A 16,855-nucleotide genomic window follows, 5' to 3' on the forward strand; every position below is an offset into this window, starting at 1 on the left:
TTTCATGCCCTGGTTCTGGTGTGTCTGGAACCTTGGCTTCAAGTGGCATGTAAGCCTTGCCAGGGTGCTAATATGGGAAATGAGTAATGGCAAGTGAATGGGATGAGCACAGGGAACAAAGGGTTAATATTTTAATATCAGTCATGACTTAGTGGATGGGATCCTGCGAATGAGTACTGTGTGTCTGTGTGTGAGTATGTGTGTTAAGAAACATAAAATTGCATATGTGCACAATTGTTCAGTGATTTTGATACCTCTGTTATTGACTGTGTCAGTGCTTCTCCCTCTATTCCTTTCTGTCTTAAGGCGTGTGGAGGTTTCTCCTTGCATCATTGCCTTACTTTGATAAAAGAATTGGAAATAAGGCCTCTTCTCTTTGCTTGTGACTTTTCCACTCTATATAACCAGTTTTCCTCCTTTGCTCAGTCTTCCCTGCGGTCATACCATATTACAAATTGTCATCTAATGAAAGCCGTTGCCTTGTATTTTCTTTTCCCTACCTATTCCCTAGAGAATACAGCCAAAATAAAAGGAATTGTTGAGGTTAAGATGACAAAAATAATTATCCTTTGTTTAAAAGAAGCAAAGCATACATTTAGAGACTAATTTAGGTTTATTTAATTTTCCACAAGATTGAAACAAAGTTAACTGAGAAATACATGAAACAGAGAGAATATTAAAATTTTCAATAAGTTAAGGGATCAGAAGCCACCATTTATTTAATATGTACAGGGTACCATCTAGCAATTCAGTAATTGAGTAGAGAGATTGATACTACTCACCCATTTTACAGGGAAAGAAACCAAGCTCTAGGGATGTTAGTAAATGCCAAAGACACATTGCTAGTAAGTGATTAGGCCTGACGTGTCTTTGGGAGTCTGTGATTTCAAATAAACTTTCTACTCTATAGAGCTTGTTTCCAAATATCTTTAAATTCAGAGTGTTCTTAAAACCTTAGTACTGTACATTCTAAAGTGAAAGCTCTGTATTTCACTTCTAAATAAGATCATCTTTTCCCTTTGCCAGAAATAATATATTTGATTGCTCTAGTTTTCAGTTGGTATGAATTGTTTTCCTTGTTTTCTCAATGCCATGCAGGGATTTAAAGTTCCTTGCTGTTCAAAACCAAAATGAGTTCCTTCATTTTGAAATTCCTACACAGAGTGTTTCAAAAGCAAAAACATGTTATTAGGGGCTCAAGTTCTGAATCTGAATCTCATCTGCTCTACTTACTGAATAATGGTGGCCATTTAATTATGCTGTCTCTCTTCCTTTATAAAATGGGGACAATAATACTATCAAGATAAGGATTAGATTAGTTAATATGTGTTAACACAGTTACAATGCCTTGAACAGAGATTGACACATAAAAATCACCAGTAAAATTTTTAATTTCTATCTAGACACAGCAATTGTAAAGGGGCAATAGTTGTATTTCTAGAGCCTAGGATATTAAAGTTTCATTAGGGTTCTTTCCCTCAATGTTTTCCTGTTAATGATCTCTTAAAATCGGGCTTCTGATGAATGGATCGGTGAGTTACATAAGCTGGTAAGGATGTTTTTTCACTGGAGAGCAAGACATCTGAAGATAGAGCCATCTAGCTGTTTTACTTTTAAATCCATGCATTCATATTGAAAACAAAATTAGTTGATCATCAGTGAAGGATCCTACTGTACTGGCCCAGTATTTTGAAAATTGGTAAAAATGGCAACAAATTAAAGGTTTATCTTGCCTTTCTTATGTGGACTGTTCTAGTAGGCAACCAAAGTAGAGAAGGGGATATTTCTTCCCACAGAATGAGTGCATCTAGGCCCTCGTCATCAGTGTTTCCTAAGTACAGTTGGAGAGAAAAACAGAGACAAAGAGATAGACATGTATTTCCATTTGTATGAACATGCCATGTGTAAAGTAGTCATATCAAAAATATAACTTACAGGAAATAGAGACAGAAGAACATGTAAATCTACACCAAAGGATACAAGCAGGAAAATCTAGAATGAGAGAAATGCTATAGGATAAATTCTTCATTCTGTCAATAAATAAATTGCAAGAAAAAATAGCCAGAGGAGGTTTTCACAGATTAAGAGAGATTTAAAAGACACATCAACCAATTGCAAGGCATGGATCCCTTCCTTTCACATCCTGATTGAAATAAACTCTACCACAAATTTTATTACATTGATGAAATAATCAGAAATCCAAACACATATTTGATAATATTAAGGAATTATTATCAATTTTCGTAGGTCTGGTATTAGTAAATGCCTGGGTTTTTTTTTTGTTTTTGTTTTTTCCTTGTAAATAGTCCTCATCCTTTAATTACAGATAAAAAGATCTGACATCTGTGGTTTGCTTCACAATAATGCAGGAGGGGGAAGTGGAAAGTAGGAGAATGGGACAGAACTGGTCATGAGTCCTTGTTCGTTTGCACTGAGTGATGGGCGTGAGGAGAAATCAGGGTTTCATTACACTATTTTTAAAAGATTATTTCGCATGTGTTTGAAGTTCTCCATAGTTTAAAAAGGGACTCTTAAAATGATCTTTAAAAACTATATTTAGCCCGGAAAGCATATATAACTTAAGACCAAGAGATGTGAAAGTATTCATCTGATTGCTATAGTCGGTTTGAATGTGGTTGTAAACTCTAGATGGACTTGAACATTAGGTAATGATATGTTTCAAAACGAAAGCACATGACTACGTGGCCATTTTCTTTTAGATTCACTGTGGTTGATAAAGGCACCGTCAGCAGCGCCCCTCATTGCCTATCGACATTGCAGATCACTGAGTATGCCTGGTAGCCTTTGGTTCTTTAGAAACACAATCTCCAAACTATATCTGAAATGTGATTTTTTTCCTCAATGAAAAAGAAAATTTTAACTTGAGAAAGATTAAGAAATAAGCATAGAAATATTTAAGAGAACCAAATGCATAATATGGATATTTTAGTATTAAGAAATCTGAACATATTTCATGCTTTAAGTATTATGACATTTGAGAGAATCGGGGCTCTGAGATTAACAGGTCAGTTTGTAATTGGAACTGAACGTGTTAATAGCATAGTACACTCATCCTGGCATTTTTCAGTTCGTACCCCCTACATCTACTCTCAGTTGGAACATTTAAGAGAATTTGGGGTTCAGCACGGTATGAATTTGATTTGTAAGAGTTATTCCCCTAGGGGAGTTTCTCAATCAGACACTTGCACAACTTAACTTACATAGGAAATAGAATATATTCAATTGATAAATCCAGTTTAAAATATTTTTCAAAGTTTTACAAATGGGACCAAAGTTTAGCCAGAGACTCTCTTACAAAATTGTTGCTAAATTGGCTTCACTTAGAAATCTAGTAAGATTTACAGGTGGAAATCCAACAATACCTAAGAAGAACTTGATTTTTATGTGTATAATTTTGCTATTTCAGGTATTAATTTGAGAGCGAAGTTAGGTTTTGTTAGTGGTTATATGGTTTAATAAGTTAAGCAGGTTTTTCTGTGCATAGAAACCACCCTGGACTTAAAAAAAATCAAGCTTACATTTTGAACAAGTGAATTACTCATTACAGAACCCCCCCCCCCAAAAAAAAAGTTTAATACAAGGACTAGAAGTGAATTTTAGGAGGCCTGATCGGAGTGACGCACTCCTGAAATGTCACTTTTTCTGAGGCTGTCAGACAGGCAAGGGCAGGGGCGGGTGGTGGGGAGGGCTCCGACATTAACATATTTCCTAGACGCTCCATCTCCTTGGTCCGGCGTAATGGATGCCTCCCAGCTCCCTGTGGACGCGAGAGCCCATCAGGCCAGAAGCAGATTAAAGCTCACACACTTCAAATTGGCGGCTTGCCGCAGCTTGCCAGAAGGCGAGAGTTCAGTGCCGCTTTAATAGAGAAGTCTTTAAGCCTCCTGCTCCCCATCTTCCTCTTGCCTTGCTTTAAAAGGAAATCGCACCCTCTGCCCACCTTGGCCAGCCACCTCCCGCTTGTCCCACTGTCCTGCAGTGGTGGAGGGCGTGGGTCCGTGGCTGGGGACTGGGCCGGCCCTGGGCAGGAGTGGGGGTGGTGGACTATGCGCTTTGGCGAGCATCACTCCTTCCCACCCAAGCCGATAGGGCTGTGCACAGTGAACTGTCAGCGACGACTGATTTATAAGACCGATTTACCTTCTGGAGAGTGTAATTATGCTCATAGTTAAGAATTAATCAGGTGAGAGAATTATGGAATAGTCATTTCGCGGACTTTGAAGGACAAAGTAAGTGGAGACCCACCAATGCAGCTGCAGAGCCTGCCCCTCGAGAGTCCTTTGCCTCCTTGCTGTTTGCAGGGGGAGGTTTCTGAGCTAGCTGTCTTCTTTGTAAAAAACACAAAATGATAATCTTGCTGAGTTTCTCCAGAAGGATAATTCCAAGTCACCCAGCTTATAAGGTGGGGAGAAGGAGATTTTGTGAAAAGAGGAATTGGAAGAGACGGGATTATCTCTGAATAAGGATTTGGCTGCTGTTTCCTGCTAAAATGATTAGCTTAACTACTTTAGCTTACTCTATGGAAGAACCACATTTCAGACATATTTTCTTTGTGTTTTTGCTAATATATATTCCCCTAACCTCCCTAATGTGGCTTGAAGGCTTTCACGTTCAGGGGTGTGTTCTTTTTAGATGACATGTTTTTTGGTGCGCTCTCTCCTTTTCTTTGTGGAAAGGGGTTTTTAATTAATTTAACTTGTTTCTCAAAGTGTCTCACTACCCACCTTTCTATACATCTCTTACAAAATTGTTATTTCTGTTGGGACATGGTAATCTATTTTGGTATCATCTCTGAAAAAAATTTCAAAAAGTCTCATTACAATTACCTTTGCAGTCCAATCACATAACCCATTACTATAAAATTTCTCAGAAAAGTAACTGCAGTGGAAACGAAGGATAGTACAGATTGGGTGAGACTACCACAGCATCTACTAACAGTCCTACCATTACCCTCATGAGATACCACAATTCCAACATTCTGCTTCATGAGTGGAAGGAAGGGATCATGAAGTCCATAACCCCTGTGACTGATATCATCAGCTGTTTAGGCACATACACATAGCTGGAATTAAGTTTTAAAATAGTCTTTTTATGCCATCTTTTGTCTGCTTCCTCCCACACCCTCTTGGCCCTCAGTCACATCTCAGTTAGAGGTTGGAAGCCTCCATTCTTTGATTTGGAAATTGTCTCTACCTCAGGGCCATGGTGATTCTCCTTTGGAAAACTCATTTCTTCTCCTCTCCCCTCATGGTCTTTGGTCATCTTTTGCACCCTACCACTTGGAGCCCCATTTTCTTTTTTTTTTTTAAAGATTTTATTTATTTATTTGACAGAGAGAGATCACAAGTAGGCAGAGAGGCAGGCAGAGAGAGAGGAAGGGAAGCAGTCCCCCTGCTGAGCAGAGAGCCCGATGTGGGACTCGATCCCAGGACCCTGAGATCATGACCTGAGCTGAAGGCAGCGGCTTAACCCACTGAGCCACCCAGGCGCCCCTGGAGCCCCATTTTCTTGAACTGATTTTTAGTCCTCGAGCTCCTACTAGCCACAGCAGGAAGGGAAATGAGGCCAGGCCTGGTGGCTGCTCTTAGGATGTGACATGGTTAAGGTATTCAGATGACTTTCCAGGAACCACATTAACAATTCTGTAGGGTTTTCATTTAAGTTAAAAGTGATTACTTTGGAAGGAGAAATGCTTTCCAACCTGTGGATGTGAATGAAAAAAATGTCAGATCTACAGGTAATGAATTTTACATAGTGGTATCCTAAGTTAGCTCTTGGGGCCACACTCTTGTCTTGGTTTCTCAGTAAGAAGGGCAAAAAAACCTGTCCCCGCTCCTGCTTTCTATTCAACTGTAGAACTCAGCTCTCTGCTCCGCATCTTACCAAGCACCACACTTCCCCTAAACCTCACCCCACCACAAGTTCAACAAAGATCTCAGGGCTAGACAGAGGTCAAAAGAAGAAGTTCTGGGGCGCCTGGGTGGTTCAGAGGGTTAAGCCTCTGCCTTTGGCTCGGGTCATGATCTCAGGGTCCTGGGATTGAGCCCCACGTTGGGCTCTCTGCTCCGTGGAGAGTCTGCTTCCCCCCCTCTCTCTGCCTGCTTGTGATCTCTCTCTCTGTCAAATAAATAAAATCTTAGAGACAAAAGTTCTTCGCAGAGAGGTGAGATACCAAAACTATGTCCATAATTCTTATTTAAGCAGAAAAACTGGGAAGAATCACTTCTGTCTCATTACTCGTGCCCATTCTGATTGTTCATTCCAACCATCAGCCTATTGCTGATTTGTTCATAGGACTGTTGCTCTTTCCTGGGCAGACAGGCACCTGTACTCTTAATTAATTGGCATGGACGAGAGTGGGAATAGCCACTGACTGAGAGCCAGGAGACAAGTTCCAGTTCTGGCTCTGCTCCCCCAACAGCTGGCTGGTCTTGAGCATATTGCTTACCTTTTTGGACCTTGATTCTGCAGATCCCTAGTGAAGGAACTGGACTGAATCTGTCTTTCCATAAAATGTGACACTCATGAGAAGTCAGGCTTGGAAAACAATGCACACTCTCTTCTCAAGAGAGACCCGCCAGGCACATGGACATTCAATTCTAGAGAAGTCTTTTCATTTGGTGTAACGAAGAGTTTTCCTGGCTAATTTGGCCAGAGCATACATTGACTTGTGTTCTTCCCTGCCTTTCTCCCTTCCTTTTTTTCCTTTTTTCCCCTTCCATATATGCTTTGTCAATATTATGAGAATCAGCATTCTCAGGAATTCACTGTGGCAAATGCAGGACCAAATGAATCCTAACATTGTTTTTCTCCTACATGTGGAATCTTGACCTCCTGAAAGTGTTATAATACAGGAATCACAATATATTGTTTTAGTTATTGTTTAATTATTATATAATTTTTCTCATAGGATTCTTTGCACTAATGAAATATGGACTAAAATAGACTAGATAAAATGTAGTCCAAGAGAGTATCACCCTATTTAGCATTCTTGAGAAGTGAGGTGATCTGTATTAAAAAAAAAAAAAAACTTATATAAGTAGAATTTACCACTAAGTGCCGATAATATTTTATTTCTGTTATCCATTTATTCACTTACTCAAAGTAACACAGAAGGTCTTAACCTTCTATTGTGTTTAAATATCACTAACTGAGGGATGTTTCTTAATGTTTCTAATGTGTTAACCAAAAATATATATAAGATTACAGAAGACACTTATTAAAATACATCAAAATATTTTTAAAATGGTGTTATAGATGTGCTTCTTTATTGGTACATCAAGGGACAAGATCTTGGAGTTGTTCTAATAACTGCCATGATTTTAGAGTAGTGACGAGAATAAATTTCTGTAACAGTTGTAGTGTGACAGAAGCATCAGATATGTAAAAAAAAAAAATCATAATAGCTTGGTGTTTGTTGTAGATCATACTTTCCCATGATAACCACAACAGTATGAATGAAGATGCCTTCAGATAATGCTAACCCCTGGCTGTGGGGTCATCCTCATCTTTTGAATCTTCCTGAGATCACACTTTTCATGAAGCAAAGAAAATCCACCTTCATTGTTTTCCATCCAAATTCCTGACCCACAGAATATATGACCATAATAAAATGGTTGCTTTATGGCCCTACCTTTTAGACTGTTATGCGACAATAATCGCCACAAAAGTACCGTAAAAAAGCACGTGTAAGTCCAAAGAGAAGTGCTCTCACCTATAACTGTTGGGTCAGGACAGTGGGACCCAGAGAGAGGACAACATTTAGCTTTCTGGTGTGAGCAACTGGGGTGATGGTGTTACAGTTCAATGAGACGAAGACTGGAAGACTTGCTCGACTTGTGAGGTAAAGGAAGGTAGAGATTATGAGATTCATTTGGACCCCTTTTGAGTTTTGATACGTGGCCATTCAGATGATTCAAATGCCTATCAGAATCTTGGAGGGACATCCTGGGTTAGGGAGTAGTATCAGGGACATCAGTATGTACAGGGTAGTGGAATTACCAGGTGAATGCATTTCTCAGCGTGTGGGGAGAGTAAGCCTGGAAGAACCAAAATGCAGGGGATAGAAGAACCTGGGAAAGGGAAGTGAGATGTGGTCAACATGGGAAAGAGACAACTGAGACAGGATATGTCATGCAAGCCAAGGGCAGTTTTCCAAGCTATGCATGCCCTTATCTTCACAAGATACCCAGATTTTTTTTTTTCCTGTGAGACCACAAATTAATAAGTTACTGTTAATGAGTGGCCTTTATGCAAATGATTCATGGGCAGGAAAAAAAAAAAAGAAAAGAAAAAACAAACCATTGAGGGTTGCAGCCATGGAGGAAAACAAGTAATGAAAACAGTTAGTTCTGGCAATTAAAATAGTCCTAAATGATCTACCATTCACTTCCTTCTAAGAATACTCTGAATATAGCTTGGCTTTTTCTTGGGGGCTCAGGGCCAGTTTTATTCACATGAAGACAGTCATCCTTAGAATTAAATGCTAGGTTCAGAGGCAGTTGTCATAGGGATGATTTAGTTTCCGATGGGCTCCCATCATTCTGTAGTTGACTACATAGTGGTTTTATGTCCCTCTCTCTCAGGGGTTATTGTGGTTTGTGGTCTCCCCACACGATGATTTTTTCCTAGTAGGTGGTTTTACTCTCCCTTATCTTCAGTCACTCTCTCCAGCTAACTGTGTGTCTACTTCCACTGTGTCTGTGACTTCTTTTCCCAATCAGAGCTGTTGCTGGCTGCCTCAGTTGCTTTTCTCTGTATTCTCGATAACTAGTGTATTAATTTCTCATGGCTACCATAAAAAATTGCTGACAAGCCTAATGGCTTAAAATAACACAAATTTATTGTCTTATGATTGTAGAAGTGAGAGGTTTGAAATGAATCTCATGAGGTAAAATCAAGGTAGAGTGTTGTATTCTTTTAAGGGTGTACTGGGGAGAATCTGTTCCGTATCCATTCCAGCTCTAGAAACCACTCCCCATTCTTAAGCTTTTGTTCTCTTTCTGCATCTTCAAAGCCAGCAACATGGGGTTGAGCCCCTTTCATGTTGCTGTTTCTCCCCCTTTTGTCTCCTCCTTCTACTTATACATCCTAAGTACATTGGGCTCAATTGGATAATCCAGGTTAATTGCCCATTTCAAGGTTAGCGGATTGGCAGGTTTAAAGCCATCAGCAATTTAATTCCCCTTTGCCTAGTCACATAGCATATTCGAAACAAGGATTAAGATGCAGGCATCTTTGGAGGGTTATTATTCTGACTACCCCACCTAGGAAAATACTAAAATAGTCCAAGAAAAATAAAATTACTGAGTAATATGTATAAAATTAGCCCAATGCATTCTGTATATCAGATGACTATAATTTTATAGCAGCCATTTTGTTAGATTTAGTGGCATTTTCTCCCCAAATTTGTTTATTTTTTAAAAGTTTTAAAAAGATTTTATTTATTTGACGGAGACAGTGAGAGAGGGAATACAAGCAGCGAGAGTGGGAGAGGGAGAGGCAGACTTTACACTGAGCAGGGAGCCCCATGTGGGGCTCAATCCCAGGACCCTAGGGTCATGAACTGAGCTGAAGACAGATCCTAAATGACTGAACCACCCAGGCGCCCCCTCCCCAAATTTTTTTTTTTTTTTTAAATTTTTTTTTCCCAATTTATTTATTTTCAGAAAAACAGTATTCATTATTTTTTCACCACACCCAGTGCTCCATGCAAGCTGTGCCCTCTATAATACCCACCACCTGGTACCCCAACCTCCCACCCCCCCCCCGCCACTTCAAACCCCTCAGACTGTTTTTCAGAGTCCATAGTCTCTCATGGTTCACCTCCCCTTCCAATTTACCCAAATTCCCTACTACTCTCTAACGCCCCTTGTCCTCCATGCTATTGGTTATGCTCCACAAATGAGTGAAACCATATGATAATTGACTCTCTCTGCTTGACTGATTTCACTCAGCATAATCTCTTCCAGTCCCGTCCATGTTGCTACAAAAGTTGGATATTCGTCCTTTCTGATGGAGGCATATATACTTTTAATGCCATTCCAATCAAAATTCCACCGGCATTCTTCAAAGAGCTGGAGCAAATAATCCTAAAATTTGTATGGAATCAGAAGAAACCCCGAATCACTAAGGAAATGTTGAAAAACAAAAATAAAGCTGGCGGCATCACCTTACCTGATTTCAAGCTTTATTACAAAGCCGTGATCACCAAGACAGCATGGTACTGGCATAAAAACAGACACATAGACCAGTGGAACAGAGTAGAGAGCCCTGATATGGACCCTCAACTCTATGGTCAATTAATCTTCGACAAAACAGGAAAAAATATACAGTGGAAAAAAGACAGTCTCTTCAATAAATGGTGCTGGGAAAACTGGACAGCTACATGTAGAAGAATGAAACTCGACCATTCTCTTACACCGTACACAAAGATCAACTCAAAATGGATAAAAGACCTCAACGTGAGACAGGAATCTATCAGAATCTTAGAGGAGAACATAGGCAGTAATCTCTCCGATATCAGCCACAGCAACTTCTTTCAAGATACGTCTCCAAAGGCAAAGGAAACAAAAGCGAAAATAAACTTCTGGGACTTCATCAAAATCAAAAGCTTCTGCACAGCAAAGGAAACAGTCAAAAAAACAAAGAGGCAACCCACGGAATGGGAGAAGATATTTGCAAATGACAGTACAGACAAAAGGTTGATATCCAGGATCTATAATGAACTCCTCAAACTCAACCCACACGAAACAGACAAACACATCAAAAAATGGGCAGAAGATATGAACAGACACTTCTCCAATCAAGAAATACAAATGGCTATCAGACACATGAAAAAATGCTCATCATCATTAGCCCTCAGGGAGATTCAAATTAAAACCACATTGAGATATCACCTTACACCATTTAGAATGGCCAAAATTAACAAAACAGGAAACAACATGTGTTGGAGAGGATGTGGAGAAAGGGGAACCCTCTTCCACTGTTGGTGGGAATGCAGGTTGGTGCAGCCTCTTTGGAGAACAGTGTGGAGATTCCTCAAGAAATTAAAAATAGAGCTTTCCTACGACCCTGCAATTGCACTCCTGGGTATTTACCCCAAAGATACAGATGTCGTGAAAAGAAGGGCCATCTGTACCCCAATGTTTATAGCAGCAATGGCCACAGTCGCCAAACTATGGAAAGAACCAAGATGCCCTTCAACGGATGAATGGATAAGGAAGATGTGGTCCATATACACTATGGAGTATTATCCCTCCCCAAATTTAAAGGGCTCTTCAGGAAGGTTATATTTGCTGACATGAGACCAGAAGAGCAGAGAAGCAGAGGTTGCTTTATATCAATCAGTTTTTATACTGGACTGAGGAATTTTATACTGGACTGCCTGAAGAATATTCTACACATTTAGAGAGTGAAAGGATTATTTCAAATATTCAACCAATGAATAGCAAATTAATTCCTGTTTCCCTGGGGCGTCTAGTTTGTGGCCCTTTGAAGTAGATTCCAATCATAAGATACCCATGTCAACCCTTGACCTTCAGGTTGTATCTAAAGTAACACCCCCTTTCTCAGAGATGCAGGCATCGAGAAGGATTTTGTTTTTGATAGGTTCTGCTCCAGGGATGAGTCAGAAGTAGAAAAATTTTATAAATCTATTGAATTGGACCATAATCAACTATTTAACTTTCTCTACTTGAGGGTAGGGAATGCAATTTCCCAGTTTTGAGGGTACTTTTGAGGGTACTTACTTACTAAGTATCCGATCTGAAAGGGTAGAAGGAGCAATAGTCTTTAACAGGGAAGGATTGAGTGGGAAGATCATAGGGTACACCAGGGTAGCCCTGGTAGGAACAGACCCATAATAAACCCACTTGACTTCTGTGAACAAGTGCTGGGCTTTTCAACACATGGATTCAGGGCTAGAATTCAGTTGCAGGGCTAGATCTCAGCTGTGTCTCACCTTGAGCCATCCACCTGTCCCTGATAATGGTATAGATATGTGTGATTTAAAGTGGCTAAATGACATCATTATAAATATAGATGGTATTGCATTGTGTAAAGTGCTAGTTTTGAATCAGACAGAGCAGGTTTTGAGGCATTTATTAGGCTGTGCTATCGTATTGTCTCTGTGCCTCAGGGCTTGCCTCAGGCTTGGGAGATCTTCTACATTTGATCTGAGCCCCAAGGAGTCTGAGGCCTCACTATGTCTGCTTTTCTTTCTTTTTCCTTCTCTTAGGAGTCAAAATTTTCATTATAAAGGCCTTCTTTCTGCCACTTACTCTTCCAGATTTGTCTCCTCTTTCTTGTTCCAACCAACACCTGTTCTTCCAAAGCTTGTGCTCACACACACACACACACACACCCGAGTTTATGATATTGATGGAAAGTTACTACAGAAAGAAGCATAGAATATCAATTCTGGAAGGGTCTACTGGGGGTATACCTCTATCTAGCCTTTGCAGACTCCTCCCCACCCACTTTGTTGCAGTGTCTTGAAGTCACAAGACAAACTTTACAGTCTTTAGGGGTCATTAATTTAATGAAGCAATAAATTATTTTAAGTATTATAAGTTTGGGGAAAAATCAGATATGATATCAGATATCATAAACCAACACATTTTTAAGAAAATACAAACTTAACAGATGTTTTGGCTGCTTTCTAGGGTCTTTAACGTCCTCTTTATTTTACCAAGAAACTTTGGGAAATTTTGAGAATATGGATCTAATTTCTCCTTTTACGAAGGAGGAAACGGAAGTACAACAGAGGATTAAAGCTCAAGGCTACGGGCAGCCCAGGCTTCCGCCTCTAAAGCATACACTCAGTGCTAGAGGGCAAAAAGGATGCTTCACTTTCCTTTTCAAGGTCCCTGTTGTGTTCTGGGGAGAGTGACCTACCTGATCCCCATCACGATTAATGTGACTTCTGAAGCATGAGATCTGATTATGACCCCATGTTGTTATATTTAATTACAAATCTCATTATGGCCCCGGCCATAACACCGTGGAGCCCTCACTGCCGCCACCTTTGCTGATCTCACCGCCTGAAGGTCCATCCTTATGATTTACTCTAAATTGTTTTAGAATCATAGACTTCTAGAGCTGGAAGGGAGGTTAAAGATCATGAAGTTCAATCCCCTCATTTTACAGATAAAATTACAGAGGCCCTGAGGAGAATAAGTCATCTTCCAAAGGTCACTTAGTAGACGTGGGATGGGAATGGGGTCGAGGTGGGTGTGCACTGGCTCCCCCCAGGCCTGCGATGGTTCTCTCTGCACCACACTGCTCTGTGGGAGTCACACATGGTCACGCCATCTCCTCACTTCCCTTCCTTTGTGTCACGTGACCACTTCATACCTTGCATGGGTTGAATTGTACTCTCTTCCTCAATACAAAGTCAGTCCCGGCTTCCAATCAGACCTGTGGAGTCCTTGGGGTTCTGAGGTAGAGAATGCTTGGTCAGATTCTTCAGCTCTCGGGTCTCAGCTTCACATCAGTGACACGGAGGTAGCTACATCAACATAAGTATTGCCAAGTAGGAACAAATCTGGACTTGGGTGAGGAGAGACGTTATGGAGGAAAAGACTCTTGCCACAGGGAATGCTGAGACCATAAGGACTGTAGGCAGATCAGAGGTTAGACAGAGAAGGGATTTTCTTTGATAGGAATGAATGAACAAAGGCTAGGGAGTACTGGTGTGGGGCATCAGAGGATTGAGTGGTGTGATCGGACAGTTTATCGAGGAGTGTTTGTCTTCATGGTCAGCTGATTTTTAGGAGGGGTCCTTTAGGATGCTTGCGCAAGCTGAAAGTGGGTCAAAATTTGGGTCCTGTGGGGCTGGGCAAAGCCTGGAGGTTTGGACAAGGCACATTAGCAAGTATTTTGTCCAGATTGTTCTAGGGGGAAAAAAAACAGTTCAGGACATAGAATGGGAATTTGGAGGGATCTGTGTCTAACTTTGTTATAGGTAGGCAAGGAAGCCGTCTGTGAGAGTCTTATCTAAGTCACGTGGTGAAAGGTATTTCTTTACAGTTAGCTGTTTTTTGGAACCCAAAGCAGAGAGGGGGCTTCTTGACCCTAGTTCTTTTCCAGGAGAACAGGGCTCAGGTCAAGTTCAGCTCTGTCAGTCCTTAGCGATTCTGTATCTCCTTTCAGTAAAGCTTTCTCATATCATATGACTGACTTTCTGACTTCCTCCCTCCTTTCTGAGAGGGGAAAGTGGTAGTTGGTCCTGCATCATATCTGAGAAAATAATTTTACTAATCAGCACTCGACAGATCCTTCTTTACCTTCTTAAAATGGAGTTCAATACCCACTTATTTCATGGAGTCTACAATGAGAGGATAAAGAGGCATCACTACTTTTTTTTTTCTTTCCTCTTTTTGTAAGCACCAAATGATGCTTAGAACTGAATGGAGTAGGTAGGCTCTTGAGGGAGTGAACTTTTGGCTCTACATAGTACAGCATGAACCTTGCATTGACTTAGAAACAGCCAGCTCACAAATAGTAATTTGTAAGATCACGTGAACTCTCTTGCAAGTGCTAGGCATGAAACCCCATTGAATGTGAGGCTGCACAGTCCTTAGCAGCCAATTCCAGGGATTAGAAGGTAGATGGATAGCAGTAGTGATTCTAGTTCCCTAAAAGGGGAGGCTTAAAGTTTTCCATGGCTTCTAAAAGAGCTCCCGGAGATTTACCATAGAGAACATGGCAGCTGGGTGAAATACTTGACCGTTTTGCTATGATGCTAAAATCTAAAAAGAGACAAAGTGACTGCTGGAGGTCAGGATATAAGACAGTTTGTTCCATCTTTGATCAAATCAGCCTTTGCAGTTACTAAACCGCAAGGTCGATAGGGAGTGTGCAAACTTTGTGACTCAATTGAGGTGGGCAGCGAAGTTCAGCAGTTGCTGACTTTCTGCTCCAATATTCATTATGGCAGGTGTTTTTTTTTTTTTTTTTTTTTACCTTTTGCATAGTCCTACTGAGATTTCATTTTAAAATATTAAATCACTGCAGCCAAGGATAACCCAGAGATACAAATAATGAAAGTCAAACTTGTTCTGACGCTGCATCTTTTGTCTGGGGATCTCATATTACGTTTCTACGTTCCTGCATAGTACAGAAGCACACGCTGAGCCTTTGGCAGCACCTGCCTCACCTGAAAGGTAAATAGGGCACTGCCTATTACACGCCTGGTTTGAAGGCACCACTGGCTGCCTGCAATTCTACCCGTGGTGGATTTATTCTTTTGAGGAAGTCTTGTTCTAACATGCAGAATAGCCTGGGGGAAGGAAAGAGGCGAGGGAAATTAAGTTGCTAGTCTAATTGCAGTTCAGGTTTTTGGAGCTGACTTGGCTTCTGGGCAGGGTGGGGGACATGATCCAGGCTAGCTGAGTAGGACTGAATGGATCAGGTTGGCTTGCCTGGGAAATACTGTAGGACAATCAGGTGACAATTTACTTCGTTTCCTTCTGCTCTTTCTTTCCAACCCTCTTTGCAGATTGACCTCTGCCCCGCCGTGGAAGGGAAGTCTCTAACTACATGAAGCTAATCCCTTTACCTCCACTCTCAAGCCTTTAGCCTCATCTGAGATCTTTCTCCCTCATTCGTTATCCTGCTTTCCTACACGGCCAGTCTCCCCCTCCACTGATTCCTTCTCTTCGGCTTACAAATGAACACAGATGTTTCTGTTCTTCAAATTAAAAAAAAAAAAAAATCTGATTTCAACTTCTTGTATCCCAATTACTGTCCTACTTACCCTCATAGACAAGCTTCTTAAAAATGTGTCTAGGAATGAAATTCTTTATGTTGCCAACTGTCAAAAACATGACAGACCAATACTCAAGTGAGAATTTATTTTTTTTTCACATACCACAAAGTTTGGAGTTAGACTTTTGTTGGCAGTGGTCACTTATGTCATTAAGGTTCATTTTACTATTTTGTCATTCTCAACATGATGGCTTTTCATCTATAGGTTTGTTACTTCATGGCACCAATAGAGCTGCTGAAGCATCAAGCATCACAGTGAACTCAAAGCAAAAATATGGCCAGTGCTCTTCACCCTCTATACCCCATCTTTCCCCTTCTCTCCCAACTGCCATGATTATCTGGAAGAAAAGTACCTTTCCCAGAAGACCCACAGCAGATTTCTCTTCAGAACTCGTTTCTCAGAAGTGGTGATCCGTATTTGCCAAGGAGTTCAGAGAGTGGGTATATGGCACTGTAGCTCATTGTGTGGAGAGAGGCAGAGAACAGAGAGCCAAACAGTGTCTACCACAGCATCTCTACTTCCTCAACCCTGAGTCTTTTCTCACCCACTGACATATGTCGTCAGCCCCCACCACTCTGTGACCTGGTCAGATCATCAGTGTTTTCTGAGAGTAAGTCCAGTGGACACTCTTTAGCTTGAGTTAACTTCACTGTGGTGTTTCCACTGTTGGTCACCCCGGTTTAGCTCTCTCATGCTTTTCCTCCTCATTTTCTGGTTGTTTCTTCGCTGTGTTTCTTGGGTTTCTCTTCCTCTACTTATCAGTTAAGGGTTGGTTTCCTAGGGTTTTGTATTCTGGCCTCTTTTCTTTCTGTCCAGTCTACCCAGATCTCCCACATATCTCTAAGGCTTGTACCTGCACATTAATGATGCTTAAAACTCAATTTTGAACTCAGGTTTCTCTCTTGTAGTCCACATCTACACACACCATCCCTTACCTTTATCTACATGTTTAAGCTCAACATTCCCCAAACAAATTTATTCCATGATGAAGACAGAATGAAGGAGGCTCAGAAGAAAATGCTTTATTTAATCATACAAATCCAAAACATTCCTCACATGGAT

The sequence above is a fragment of the Neovison vison genome, chromosome 13 (genome assembly GCF_020171115.1).
Source record: "Neovison vison isolate M4711 chromosome 13, ASM_NN_V1, whole genome shotgun sequence".
Classification (NCBI taxonomy): domain Eukaryota; kingdom Metazoa; phylum Chordata; class Mammalia; order Carnivora; family Mustelidae; genus Neogale; species Neogale vison.